This window comes from Babylonia areolata, chromosome 10 (assembly GCF_041734735.1).
Source record: "Babylonia areolata isolate BAREFJ2019XMU chromosome 10, ASM4173473v1, whole genome shotgun sequence".
In the NCBI taxonomy this organism is placed as follows: Eukaryota; Metazoa; Mollusca; class Gastropoda; order Neogastropoda; family Buccinidae; genus Babylonia; species Babylonia areolata.
In genome coordinates, this window is record NC_134885.1 from 30,185,716 (window position 1) to 30,198,215 (window position 12,500).

General features: G+C 42.0%; 1 protein-coding gene and 1 long non-coding RNA gene across 2 annotated transcripts in view; both read right to left on the reverse strand.

Moving 5' to 3' along the window:
• LOC143286934 (sodium- and chloride-dependent glycine transporter 2-like) overlaps positions 1 to 107 on the reverse strand; it is a 54,225-nt gene extending 54,118 nt beyond the window's left edge. The window contains exon 1 of the mRNA XM_076594900.1: positions 1 to 107. This exon is cut by the window's left edge and continues 344 nt beyond it. The gene's annotated coding sequence lies outside the window, so the exon portion shown is untranslated.
• A 542-nt stretch (positions 108 to 649) lies between these two features.
• The window catches only part of LOC143286935 (uncharacterized), a 22,144-nt gene continuing 10,293 nt past the window's right edge, over positions 650 to 12,500 (reverse strand). The window contains exons 3-4 of the long non-coding RNA XR_013055894.1: positions 3,710 to 4,194; positions 650 to 1,013 (exon numbers count right to left, since the gene is read on the reverse strand). This is a non-coding gene — a long non-coding RNA (uncharacterized LOC143286935). The remainder of the gene's footprint in view (positions 1,014 to 3,709; positions 4,195 to 12,500) is intronic.

Consider the following 12,500-nt stretch of genomic DNA (forward strand, 5'->3'; position numbering starts at 1 on the left):
GTGTTTCTTGAGATCGCTCTCAACCTTGACGACTGGCACAGCTGTGTCGAGGCAGTCCACTGGTCTGCTGTTCAATGGACTCTCTGGTTCGTTGGCCGGGCCTGTTTCTTGACAGCGTCCTTGTCCTGTGTTGTGGTTAACTATCAGTGTGACAGCCGAAATGGTTATCGGCTATTTAATTGAGAAGAAGAGGACGTGTTCGTCTTGAAGGTCCCTTTGAGCGGGTGCAGAATATACCTTTTGTGTCAGTCTGCGTCAGCTAAGGGGATTGGGGGAGCGCTTAGAATCTGAGGGGTTTTGTGTTCAACTGATGTATGCTGAACTGGTCCCAGGTAGACGTCTCTTCACCTGCGGTTTTATTATTTTTCTTGAGATCGATCTGAACCTTGACGTGGCACAGCTGTTTCCAGGCAATCTACCGATCTGCTGGGCTGGGGGACGTTCATATACCGATAGATTTATGGCGCTTCTGTGGTGCGTGGAGATGCTTTGGAGGCAACACGTGCACAGTTGTCACTCAACTAACCAGAATGTTTCTTGATGGGTTGCTGTACTTCAGACAAAATTACAAATTTGCTCTGACTTGTAGTCACAGCCCAGCCACGCGGTTGATATTCAGAATGACGCCTCACACAGATGGGAACAATGGTTATTTGCTGTTGGTGTTGATGTTGCTGCTGCTGCTGCTGCTTTTTATACCTTATGTATTGTTCTGTGCGACAGCTGTAACGTTGTTACTGAGCACGTCATGAAACTGGAATGTCCAGTTTTTGTTTGCTTGGTGGTTTTTTTTTTGTTTTTTTTTTCTAGTTGGTCCAACGCCCTCCACGAACGTTCTCGAGTCAGTATGTCCTAATCTGTGCCGACTCCGGAGAAGCCAAAGCCAGTACCTTCCCGTCAAGTGTCTTCTTTCGAACTGAAGTCAAGTTTGGTCAACCTCGACGACTGCCGTGCCCACGCTTGGCTCGCGTCGTGCTGTTAACTGCGAAGAAGGGAGCGTCTGCGTCGAATAGCTGCCAGAAGAGGAAAAAACCCAACGTATCTTTTAACTGTGAATGAAAGCTAGGTCATGAGTATGAGCATGCGTGCTTTTTTTTTTTTTTTTTTTTTACTCTTTTTTCTTCTTCTACGAACTAAAGAAAGAAAGAATAAATAAATAACGAATAGAAAAAAAAAGAAAAAAAAAAGTGAAGAAATCTGTTCATGAAAAAAAGAACGAAAGACGAAAGATCGTAAAAGCGTAAGATTCGAAAGAAAGAAAGAAAGAAGTAGTAAGCGATAGAAGGAAAAAAGACGAAAAAAACACAAAACCCGAATATAAATAAGACAGACATACACGGATAATGAAAGAAAAAAGAAAAGAAAAGAAAGAAAGAATGAAGAGAATTCAAAATCAAGAAAATAGACGGTTTCAGTAGCTCAAGGAGGCGTCACTGCGTTCGGACAAATCCATATACGCTACACCACATCTGCCAAGCAGATGCCTGACCAGCAGCGTAACCCAACGCGCTTAGTCAGGCCTTGAAAAAAAAAAGAAAAAAAGAAAAAAAAGGTGAATAAATAATAGATAAGCGTACATAAATAAATAATAATTATAACATAAAAAGGTAGTAGTAGCAGTAATAATAATAATAATAATAATAATAATAAATAAATAAATAAATAAATAAATTAATAAGACAACAATGATGATAAATAAGCAAATAAATGTAAAACATGAAGACACACATTCACACACATACAGAAGGTTTTATGACAATAAAAAGTATTCTATTCTATTCTATTCTATTCATACACCCACACATGCATAACAGATATGCACCAAACATGCAGTTTCACAGATATGAAAGCACAGTGGAACAAATAGACAGAAAGAAAATCAGAGGAAAAGCAAAAATGGTTTAAACAGATAAATAAATAGACAGAGAAAGAAAATGAGACAGACTAAGAAAACAAGCGCGTTAAAAGCATGAACACGTGGTCCCAAACAATGAGTGATCTTCCAGCCTTAACTCACTCAGTACGGCCAGTCCTCTCTTCTCCTCTACACAGACCTCTCGGATGTCCAGTGGGTGTCTGTCTTTAGCTTCCGTCGTCAGAATTGTGGTATTCTTTGTCAACATTCACCTCTTCAGTATAAGAGCCTTCCGCTTGCAATACTTTGATGATGGTAATTGGGGTGAAACGCTGTTAACGTCGTCTCTTTCGCCGTTCGTATGGAGAGAGTTAAAAGAAATACCTTTGTGTATATTTGAGCTTCCTTCGCCATGATCGCCTATGGCCATAAGTCAGACCCTCAAGAATAATAATCATTAATCTCCTTCTGGATTAGTGATTTTTGAACTGCCTCTCTACCTAGAGGGGCAATATTTCTCTTCGTCCAGGTATGTCAAAGGAGGGTTTCACTTTTTGGACTCCTGTCACTTCACATTGTGAAAGGGAGACGCCTTGGGCAAACCACATTCCAAGCATCTAACATTCTTTTGGATTCAAGTCCATTGTCATGTATATATCCTACCACCTGATCTATTTTACTCCACAGCCATACTGCTTTAATTTGTTATTTTTCTCAGCGTTTACAAATAAACGAATTTTTTTTTTCCAAATCCGTCTAAACTTTCCATGGAAAGAAATTATGCCCCCTTTATGTATCAGGTTGTGTGGCCTCAGCAAACTGAGACACCTTGTGATGTATATCATTAATGTGTATTCCAATAATATATTTTTTTCTGTTATCATAACAGCCAAGCCAGTATCTCTACTTATATAATAAATAGATAAGGAGATGTGGGATCGCCTTGTCAGGGAGGGAATCACTTGTTTCCATAACCCACCGAACGCTGATTCGATCTTTCATTCATCACGCAGAGAACCAGATTTGTACAGTTGGTGTTTGTTTATTTCTTTTGTAACCACACACACACACACACACACACACACAGAGCGACAGACAGACAGACAGAAAGACAGACACAGACAGACAGAGAGAGAAAGAGAGACAGAGACAGAGACAGACAGACACACATACTGACAGACAGAGAGACAGATGGAGAAAAAATGACAGTGACAATGACTTTTTAAGATAGCATTTTACAGCTCCAATGCCAAGGAGAGAGGGGGGGGGGGGGGGGGGGAGAGAGAGATAGAGAGAGAGAGAGAGGGAGAGCGAGAGAGAGAAAACTCAGAACTCAGAGCTCAGAACTCAAAACGTTTTTTATTCAAGGGTTAAGATTTTAGGCATGGCCCATTCTTCCAATTTGTCTTTGAGAGAGAGAGAGAGAGAGATGGAGAGAGAGATAGAGGGAAATTAAAGGGTATATTTGCACACACATACGCACATACAATCATAGTGAAAAGACGCTTAACTAAATAACGAACACACACACACACACACAACCATTGGTTTTTGTTTTTTTTTTTTTCCTATTTTTATCCATATTACTAACGTAGTTGTAGAAGTTCCTGACTTCTCCTCCCCTCCCCACCCCCCACCCCCCGAACTCTTTTCTCGTTTTTTTTATTGTCATTATCATTTTTTTTTTTAATCGTCTTATATCACCAACAGTGAAAAGACGCTAAACTAAAGAACACACAACCATCCATGCTAACTCCCTTCTCCCCTCCCCTTACCCCTCTTCTTCCTAAACGCAGGCACCAAAGCACACACACACACACACACACACACACACACACACACACACACACTTACCTTAAACCAAAATAACGGATGTCGAAACGGTGAACCCGCAATTATGAAGCCTTTACTTCTTCCTCTTCCTCTCTTCAGCTGAGAAGTTTCCTCGTTGGCACACACACACACAAGGGCTCTCTCTTGCTTCGTTCACTGATACAGAACTTCCCTCTTTTTTTTTTCTCCTTCCCTCAGGTGCAAGATTTTCCTTGCATCTGCCGGTAGCAACCAAGGCTGAGTGAATGAGTGAGAGAGAGAGAGAGAGACAGGGAGATAGATGAAAGCAGACGTGGCTGAGTCCGTTCGAGAGAAGTCATGGCTGACTGGCTTGCGCTCTGTGTCATAAATTCACGCCTGGCTGCGTTCAGTGTGAAGTCACACTCGATTGACTGACGTGGGCGCGTGCAGGCTTCTTGTAACGATAGGAACCTATTTTAACCCCTTGACTGTCTCTGTTAGATAGGAACCTATTTTAACCCTTTGACCGCCACCTTTTTTTCTTTCTGCACACACAATACACATTCATATACATGCATGTAGTCATGTACACATACATATGAATACACACTCTTTTAAGTCCATAATGTGTAATGTAAATCGTTCATTTTATTGATACTGTTTGTCAAATGTGTATGGTTGACAGAACCTTCCTCACCCTCTATCCCCCATTCTGATGTGTAATGCGGTGTGTGTTGTGTGTGTTTGTTTCTTTGATTTTGTTCCTTTATTATTATTTTTCTACCTGTGCATTTTACTAACACCATGCTAATGCCTGTATGTCATGTGTGTGTGTGTGTGTGTGTGTGTGTGTGTGTGTGTGTGCGAGCGTGCGTGCGTGCGCGCGCGTGTGTGTGTGTGTGTGTGTGTGTGTGTGTGTGTGTGTGTGTGTGTGGTTGTTGTTTTTGTTTTGATTTATGCATATTTTTTTTCCTTTTTTCCTCTGTTGTGTATCTTTACTAACACCATGCTTTCATTTTATTAATTATTGTGTAGTGTAGACCCTATTCAGGGCGGGGACTGGATGTAAAAAAGCACACCAGTGCTTATCTATTATCCTCGAAATAAAGAATTTGTCTTGTCCGGGGACAGACTTCCCCCAACTGCTCAGTAAGCGGGTCGACCATCCCCAACCCGGCGGGTCCCCAGGTGGCGGAGGGGGAGACGACCCTCAGATTGTTTGTATTATGTCTTACTCTATTTGTCAAAACAGATTTCTCTGTGTGAAATTTTGGGCTGTTCTCCCCAGGGACAGCGCGTCGCTACACTGACAGCGCCACCCATTTTTGTGTTGTTTTTTTTCCTGCCTGCAATTTTATTTGTTTTCCTATCCAAGTGGATTTTTTTTTTTTTTTTACAGAATTTTGCCAGGGACAAACCTTTTGTTGCCGTGGGTTCTTTTACGTGCGCTAAATGCATTCTGCACACGGGACCTCGGTTTATCGTCTCATTCGAATGACTAGCGTCAAGACCACCATTCGAGGTCCAGTGGAGGGGGGGAGAAAATACTGGCGATGCCGTTGTGATTCGAACCAGTGCGCTCAGATTCTCTCGCTTTCTACACGGACGCGTTACACTCCACGCTTATTGTGAAAGTTAGCTACGATATTCGCAGCCCTGGACCAACTGAAGGTGTTCCTTTCAGAACGGGGCAGGGCAGCAGGTTGGCACTGTGTTGCACACAATTAAACACTCCATGTGTCCTAAGACGGGTCCATCATGCGATCGAGACTGAGGCGCGCTGTAACCTCTAGCCAGCCATCCTGGGGTGGGATCCTCAGAGAAACTACACCTCTCCCCCCCCTCCCCTGTGCTCACAGGCCCCAGGTCTTTGGGGGCCATGGTCTAAGGGTGAGGCAACCCCGACAGACGTCCCCGAGTGTTGACGACGGAGGTGCTGGGCCGCACGGTGCACTCCGATAAACCACACCACAACACCATGCTTCAACGCCAATGAGAGGTGAACGAAAAGGAGGAGGAGGAGGAGGCAGAGGTGGAGGAGGAGGAGGAGAAGAAGAAGAAGAAGAAGAAGAAGAAGAAAGAGGAGGAGGAGGAGGAGGAGGAGGAGGAGGAGGAGGAGGAGGTGGAGGAGGAGGAGGAGAAGAAGAAGAAGAAGAAGAAGAAGAAGAAGAAGGAGTAGGAGGAGGAGGAGGAGGAGGAGGAGGAGGATCATCATCATCATCAACATCAGCAGCAGCAGCAGCAGAAGAAGAAGAAGAAGAAGATTTTGATGATGATGTTGGTGCTGACGACAACGACGAAGTATACTCTTAAGTGTTGACTTTACTGAACAAAACAGTCCCCAAAAGAGGAAGTTAAGTCTATATAAATAACGATGACTGACACACCCTGACCTACACAAGGTGCAGTCTGGCTCACAGGTGACCGCCCTCGTCCGCAGCAGTGAAGGTCAGGGACTCACTCTAGACGGCCAGTCTTTTCCCTTTATTTGCCCCACAGAAACCCCAAGTGAGCCCTCTGTTTCTCGCAGTACCACGGTTTCTCTCACTTTGAAAGAAATCGTAGGATGGCGAGAAATCGTGGTCGTTCCCCTCCCACGTTTTCTCTCAATTACGAGAATTCGTGGGGCGTCCCCTTTATTCTTATCAAAAATATTTTTCCTTTGTCATCGGAGCTGGTTTCTTGTCTTTTCCTTATGCAAACAAACCTAAGACAACAAGAGAGGCAAGGCCTTCAAGACTCACTTGTGATAAATTAAGCCCCCTAGCATTAATTACAGAGTAATTTCCCTTTTTTTTACTATCTGCACCAAAACGTTTGCAAAATAAATAAAACTTCCATGCTTAGCAAAAGAAGTTCCTGTTTGAACAAAAAAATGATAATAATGACTGCTCTTGTTGTTGTGTCAGAATATCAGATCAAAGTGCCAAGTTTAGAGAATACAAAAAATAACAAAAATAAAAGTAAATGCAGTCTTCATATAATTAGGCTTCATTTTGTTGTTGTTGTGCCCATCCCAGAGGCGCAATATTGTTTTAAACAAGATGACTGGAATGAACTGAATTTTTCATATCTTTATGCCTAATTTGGTGTCAACTGACAAAGTATTTGCAGAGAAAATGTCAATGATAAAGTTTACCACGGACACACACACACACACACAGACAACGGAACACCGGGTTAAAACATAGACTCACTTTGTTTACACAAGTGAGTCAATGAGAGAGAGAGATAAAAAAAGGAACGAGAAATTGGGGACACTACAATGACGATCATGATAATGACAATGGCGTTAGCGAAGACGTCAATAATAGACGAGACGGCATAGATGATGGCACAGTACTGGTTTTAAGATTCAAGCACTGGTGTGTGTGTGTGTGTGTGTGTCCCCCACGGTTTCTCGCAACTGACAGAAAACAAAAAGAAATCGTGGGGTTGCGAGAAATCGTGGGCTTACACCCCATCTAACATTCAGTGGGTGTGTGAGTGACCCAGCCAAAAGATTTAGTCAATAAAGAAAAAAAAAGTTGTATTCTTTGTCTTCATCCATCTCTTCAAAAGAGATAGACTTCCACCAGTCACACTTATCGATGCCAGAGGTTGTGGTGAAAAGCTGTTGTTTGTCGCCTCTTTTTTTTTTTTTTTTTGTGTGTGTGTGTGTGTGTGTGTGCGTGTGTGTGTGTGTCCTTCGTACGGAAAGAGTTAACTCTCTCCATACGAACGGCGAAAGAGACGACGTTAATAGCGTTTCAACCCAATAACCACCATCAAAATATTACCAGCGGAAGGCTCTTACACTGAAGAGGTGAATGTTGACAAAGAATACCACAATTCTGACGACGGAAGCTAAAGGTTGGGTCATTCAGTCGGACACCCACTGGACATCCGAGGGGTCTGTGTAGAGGAGAAGAGAGGACTGGCCGTACTGAGTGAGTTAAAGGTGAAGGTAGGTCATTCCACGAGATATACCAGCATGCGCTGGTTCTTGGAGAGAGAGGCTTAATGTGTGTGTGTGGGGGGGGGGCGGAGGAGGGGTTGGTGGGGAGGGGGGGGGGGTAGGGCGAGCTGACCTGCTGTTTCCACGTGATGATGCACACTCAACAGCTGTCACGTGTCGATAATTGGGAAATGGAGGTGGGTATTTTGTTGTTGTTGTGTGTGTTGTTGTTGTTGTTTTTCCCGAAGTAACGACGCCACAGCTTGCAGTCGACACGCAGTCAGGCATGCTGCCAACGTGGCCGTGTTTCGTTCTTCGCACTTTCAAATTTTGCATTGTATCGTATACACTACAGTGTATCGTATCGTGTCGTCGTGTAGTGTAGTATAGTGTAGTGTAGTGTAGTGTAGTGTAGTGTAGTGTAGTTGTGTTGTGCTGTGTTGTGTTGTTTTATGCTACTACACATTTTCTCAGTGTGAAATTCGGGCTGCTCTCGAAAGGGAGAGCGCGTCGCTACAGGGCAGCGCCAACCTCAGTATTCTTCTTCTTCTTCTTCTTCTTCTCTCTCTCTCTCTCTCTCTCTCTCAGATCAGAAGAATGGTACGATCAAGAGTGTAGAACAGCGAAACGTAATGCCAGATGGCTTTTTTCAGAGTGACCAGAAGAACGAAAAAGAGAGAAGATAATGATGGTTTTTGCAGTGCTAGAAACGAATACAAAAAAACAAACAAACAAAAAACAAAACAAAAAAAACCAGCCCGCCCCCCCCCCCCCCCCCCCCCCCCCCCCCCCAAAAAAAAAAAAAAAAAATGTTGTGGAGGAGGAAAAAAGAATATAATGATACTCTGATAGATTAGTTGATCCAGTCAATTAAAGACCAGAAAAAATTCTGGAACAACATGAAGAAAATATGTAATAAGAAAAGTCTCAGTCTAACAAAAATCTCTGTACATGATTGGTTTCATCATTTCTAAAATGTTCTAGACAAAGACATTAGTGGCAATGATATTGATGTCTTTAATGACACGAATGATTATTGTAATGCTTTTGATGATAGTGTTGATATTGATAATGGTGATGGTAATGAATATGACAGTAATGATTTTGATTCTTAGGATGCATTGCTAAACCGTCCAGTTTCAAAAGAAGAAGTCCTACTTGCAATCAGGAAGTTAAAGTGTGGGAAAACACCAGGACCAGATGGTATTATTGGGGAATTATTTAAGAATGCGGGGACGTAAGTGTTAGATTTTTGGTGCATTATTTCAACAAGTTGTTCGATACAGGTCAGTATCCTGACAACTGGAAAGAATCCATCATTATACCTTTATTAAAAAAAATACATCGTTAATGATTCTAATAACTACAGAGGCATTTCCTTGTCAGATATTAGCAGCAAACTGTACAAGTTCTATTATCAATTCAAGATTGCAAGAATGGATCAATTTTAACATTACTGGTGAATTCCAAGCTGGTTTTAAACAAAATCATTCCACAGCTGATCACATGTTTACGTTATATAGCAATTATTCAGAAACAGTTTTCGTTTAATAGGAAAATATATGTGGCTTTTATTGATTTTGTGAAGGCATTTGATACAATTTCTAGAAAACTATTATGGCCAATTTTGTTAAAGCACAATATTAAAGATGAAATATTTCGTTGTATTAAAAGTATGTATGAAGTTGTACAAGCAAGAGTTCGTTGTGGTACTCAGTTCACAGATCAAATTGATTTTTTGAATGGTGTTAAACAAGGTGATGTCTGTAGTCCCATTATTTTCTCCTTGTTTACAAATGAACTTGCTTTAGACATTATTAATTGGGGAAGACATGGGGCCACTTTAAATTTTGGTTTCATTGAATTGTTTATTTTATTTTTTGCTGACGATATTATTCTACCATCAGAAACTGTTATTGGGCTGCAAACACAACTGAACAACCTTTCTATGGCTGCGTCCAAATTACAACTTAAAGGAAATATGGATAAAAGTAGTATTATGGTTTTCAGAAAAGGTGGGGTTTTTTTGGGTTTTTTTTTAGCAAGTGTTGAGAGATGGTTCTATAATAACACAGAAATTAAAATTGTGAATTCATATGTATATCTGGGGTTGTTGTTTTTTTTCCCCACAAGACTCAGTTTTAGGTATTCATGTCAAGAATTAGCTAATAAAGCAAAACGAGCTGCAATTTCTATCCTTAGTAAATTGTATAAATTCAATAATCAATCATTTAAGTTGTTCTTAAAGCTGTTTGATTTACAGATTCAACCACTGCTGATTTATGGTGCGGAGGTATGGGGTTTAGATCAACCTTCCTCAGTAATAGAAAGTGTTCACTTGTTTATGTTGAAAAAAAACACCTCGGAGTCAATATTTAAATACCAAATGATTTAACTCACTCAGTACGGCCAGCCCTCTCTTCTCCTCTACACAGACCCCTCGGATGTCCAGTGGGGTGTCTCAATGACCCAACCTTTAGCTTCCGTCGTCAGAATTGTGGTATTCTTTGTCAACATTCACGTCTTCAGTATAAGAGCCTTCCGCTTGCAATATTTTGATGATGGTAATTGGGGAGAAACGCTGTTAACGTCGTCTCTTTCGCCGTTCGTATGGAAAGAGTTAACCTATGGCGAATCGGGTCGTTTTTCTTTGACTATTAACTCTGCTGATTGCTGTGTTCGATACTGGCTGAAACTGACGCAAATGTGTGTGTGTGTGTGTGTGTGTGTGTGTGTGTGTGTGTGTGTGTGTGTGCGTGCGTGCGCATGTGTGTGTGTGTGTATGTGTGTGTGTGTGTGTGTGTGTGTGTGTGTGTGTGTGTGTGCCCCTCTCCCTCCTCTTTTTCTCGTCACATCTTCCTCTCTTCTTCCAAATAGTTATCCCCAGCTTTTTCTACTCCCCCCCCCCATTGCTCCCCCCCCCCTCCCCCCCCCCCCCCCCCCCCCCCCCCCCACACACACACACCATCCCATGCCGCCGCCTTTCTTTCATCCGAAGCTTGTCTGAGGGGGTCATGGGTTGTTGTTGTTGTTGTTGTTGTTTTTATCTCTCTCTTTTTCGATATATTTTTTTTACGACTTTGAAAAAAGCCTGAAATAAGGCGGACATATGGCCGAAACATTAGCAAAGTGGGGTGACTGGCAAGCCTTGTTGGGTTTTTTTTTTCCTTGTGTTTTTATACATGAAATGATTAAAGCGCACATGTTGGAACGAATACTCCATTGATGTATTTTTGTCCCAGCGTCTCGCCGTGAAACGTGGCTTCCTCGAGGATTATGTAAATACTCACAGGAATGCCAGCATAGGAATCTGGTGGAACTCGAAACGATATGCTTACATTCACGCACATGCATACACACATACTCTCTCTCTCTCTCTCTCTTTCTCTCTCTCCGCCCCCCTCCTCTCTCTCTCTCTCTCTCTCTCTCTCTCCTCTCTCTCTCTCTCTCTTATCACGATCATCAGTTCTTCAAACACTCTCGTCACCACCATCATCACTATCTACATTTCCCCCATAACCTCTACTCCATCCTATACTGCACCTCAACCCACCACCCACACACAATCTCCCACCCGTCTCAAAACTGTCCATGCCACACATACACTGAACTAAGACGAGGTGAAATATATCAAAATCAACGTAATCGTATATGTATGTTTATATGTCCATGGGCTGTCCAGCAGACCTGCAAAGGAGACATTTCAATACAAGCAACTTTATAAGCCAGCAACAGAGGAAGACGTGCGTAAATCCAGCATTAGAAAAGGTGTGAGTAGAGCCAGAAAAAAAAGGAAGAGAGGACTGAGTAAAGCCAGCAAAAAGGAAGAGAGGACTGAGTAAAACCAGAAAAAAGGAAGAGAGAACTGAGTAAAGCCAGAAAAAAAGGGGGAGACGTGAGTCAAGTTAGCAAAAGGAAGATGTGAGTAAAGCCAGCAATGGAGAAAAAAGTGAGTAAAGCCAACAAAAAATAAAAGTGTAGTAGACGTGAGTACAGTCAGCAAAAAAAAAAAAAAAAAAAAAGAAAAAAAAAAGAAAAAAAAAAGAAAAAAGAAAAAGAATAGGAATACGTGAGTAAAGCCAGCAAAAAAAGGGGTGACGGGAGTAAAGCCAGCAAATAGGAAGGCGTGAGTAAAGCCAGTTTAAAAAAGAGTGAGGCAAGAGTAAAGCCAGTAAAAAAAAAGGGGGAGATGTGAGTAAAGCCAGCAAAAAAGGGGAGATGTGAGTAAAGCCAGCAAAAAATGAGAGATGTGAGTAAAGCCAGTAAAAAAAAGGGGGGGAGGTGTGAGTAAAGCCAGTAAAAAAAAAGGGGAGATGTGAGTAAAGCCAGTAAAATCAGAGATATGAGTAAGTCTAAAAAAAAAAGGGGGGATGTGAGTAAATCCAGTCAACAAATGGGAGATGTGAGTAAAGCCAATAAAAAAAGGGGGGGGGGGATGTGAGTAAAGCCAATAAAAAGGGGGGTGGGGGTGTGAGTAAAGCCAATAAAAAAGGGGGGGGGAGATGTGAGTAAAGCCAATAAAAAAGGGGAGATGTGAGTAAAGCCAGTAAAAAGGGGAGATGTGAGTAAAGCCATCCCCCCGCCCCCCCCCCCCCCCCCGCCCCCCAAAAAAACAAAAACAAACAAAAACAAAACAACAACAACAAAACAAAACAAAAAAACAAAACAAAAAAAACAACAACAAAAAACCAAAGAGGAACACGAGAGTAAATCCAGCAAGAGAGGAAGACATGAGTAAAGCCAGTAAAAAGAGGAACACGTGAGTAAAGCCAGCAATAGGAATGATGTGAGTAAAGCCAGCAATAGGGATGATGTGAGTAAAGCCAGCAATAGGGATGATGTGAGTAAAGCCAGCAAAAAAAGAGGAAGAGAGGAGTGAGTAAAGCCAGCAAAAAAGAGGAAGAGATGAGTGAG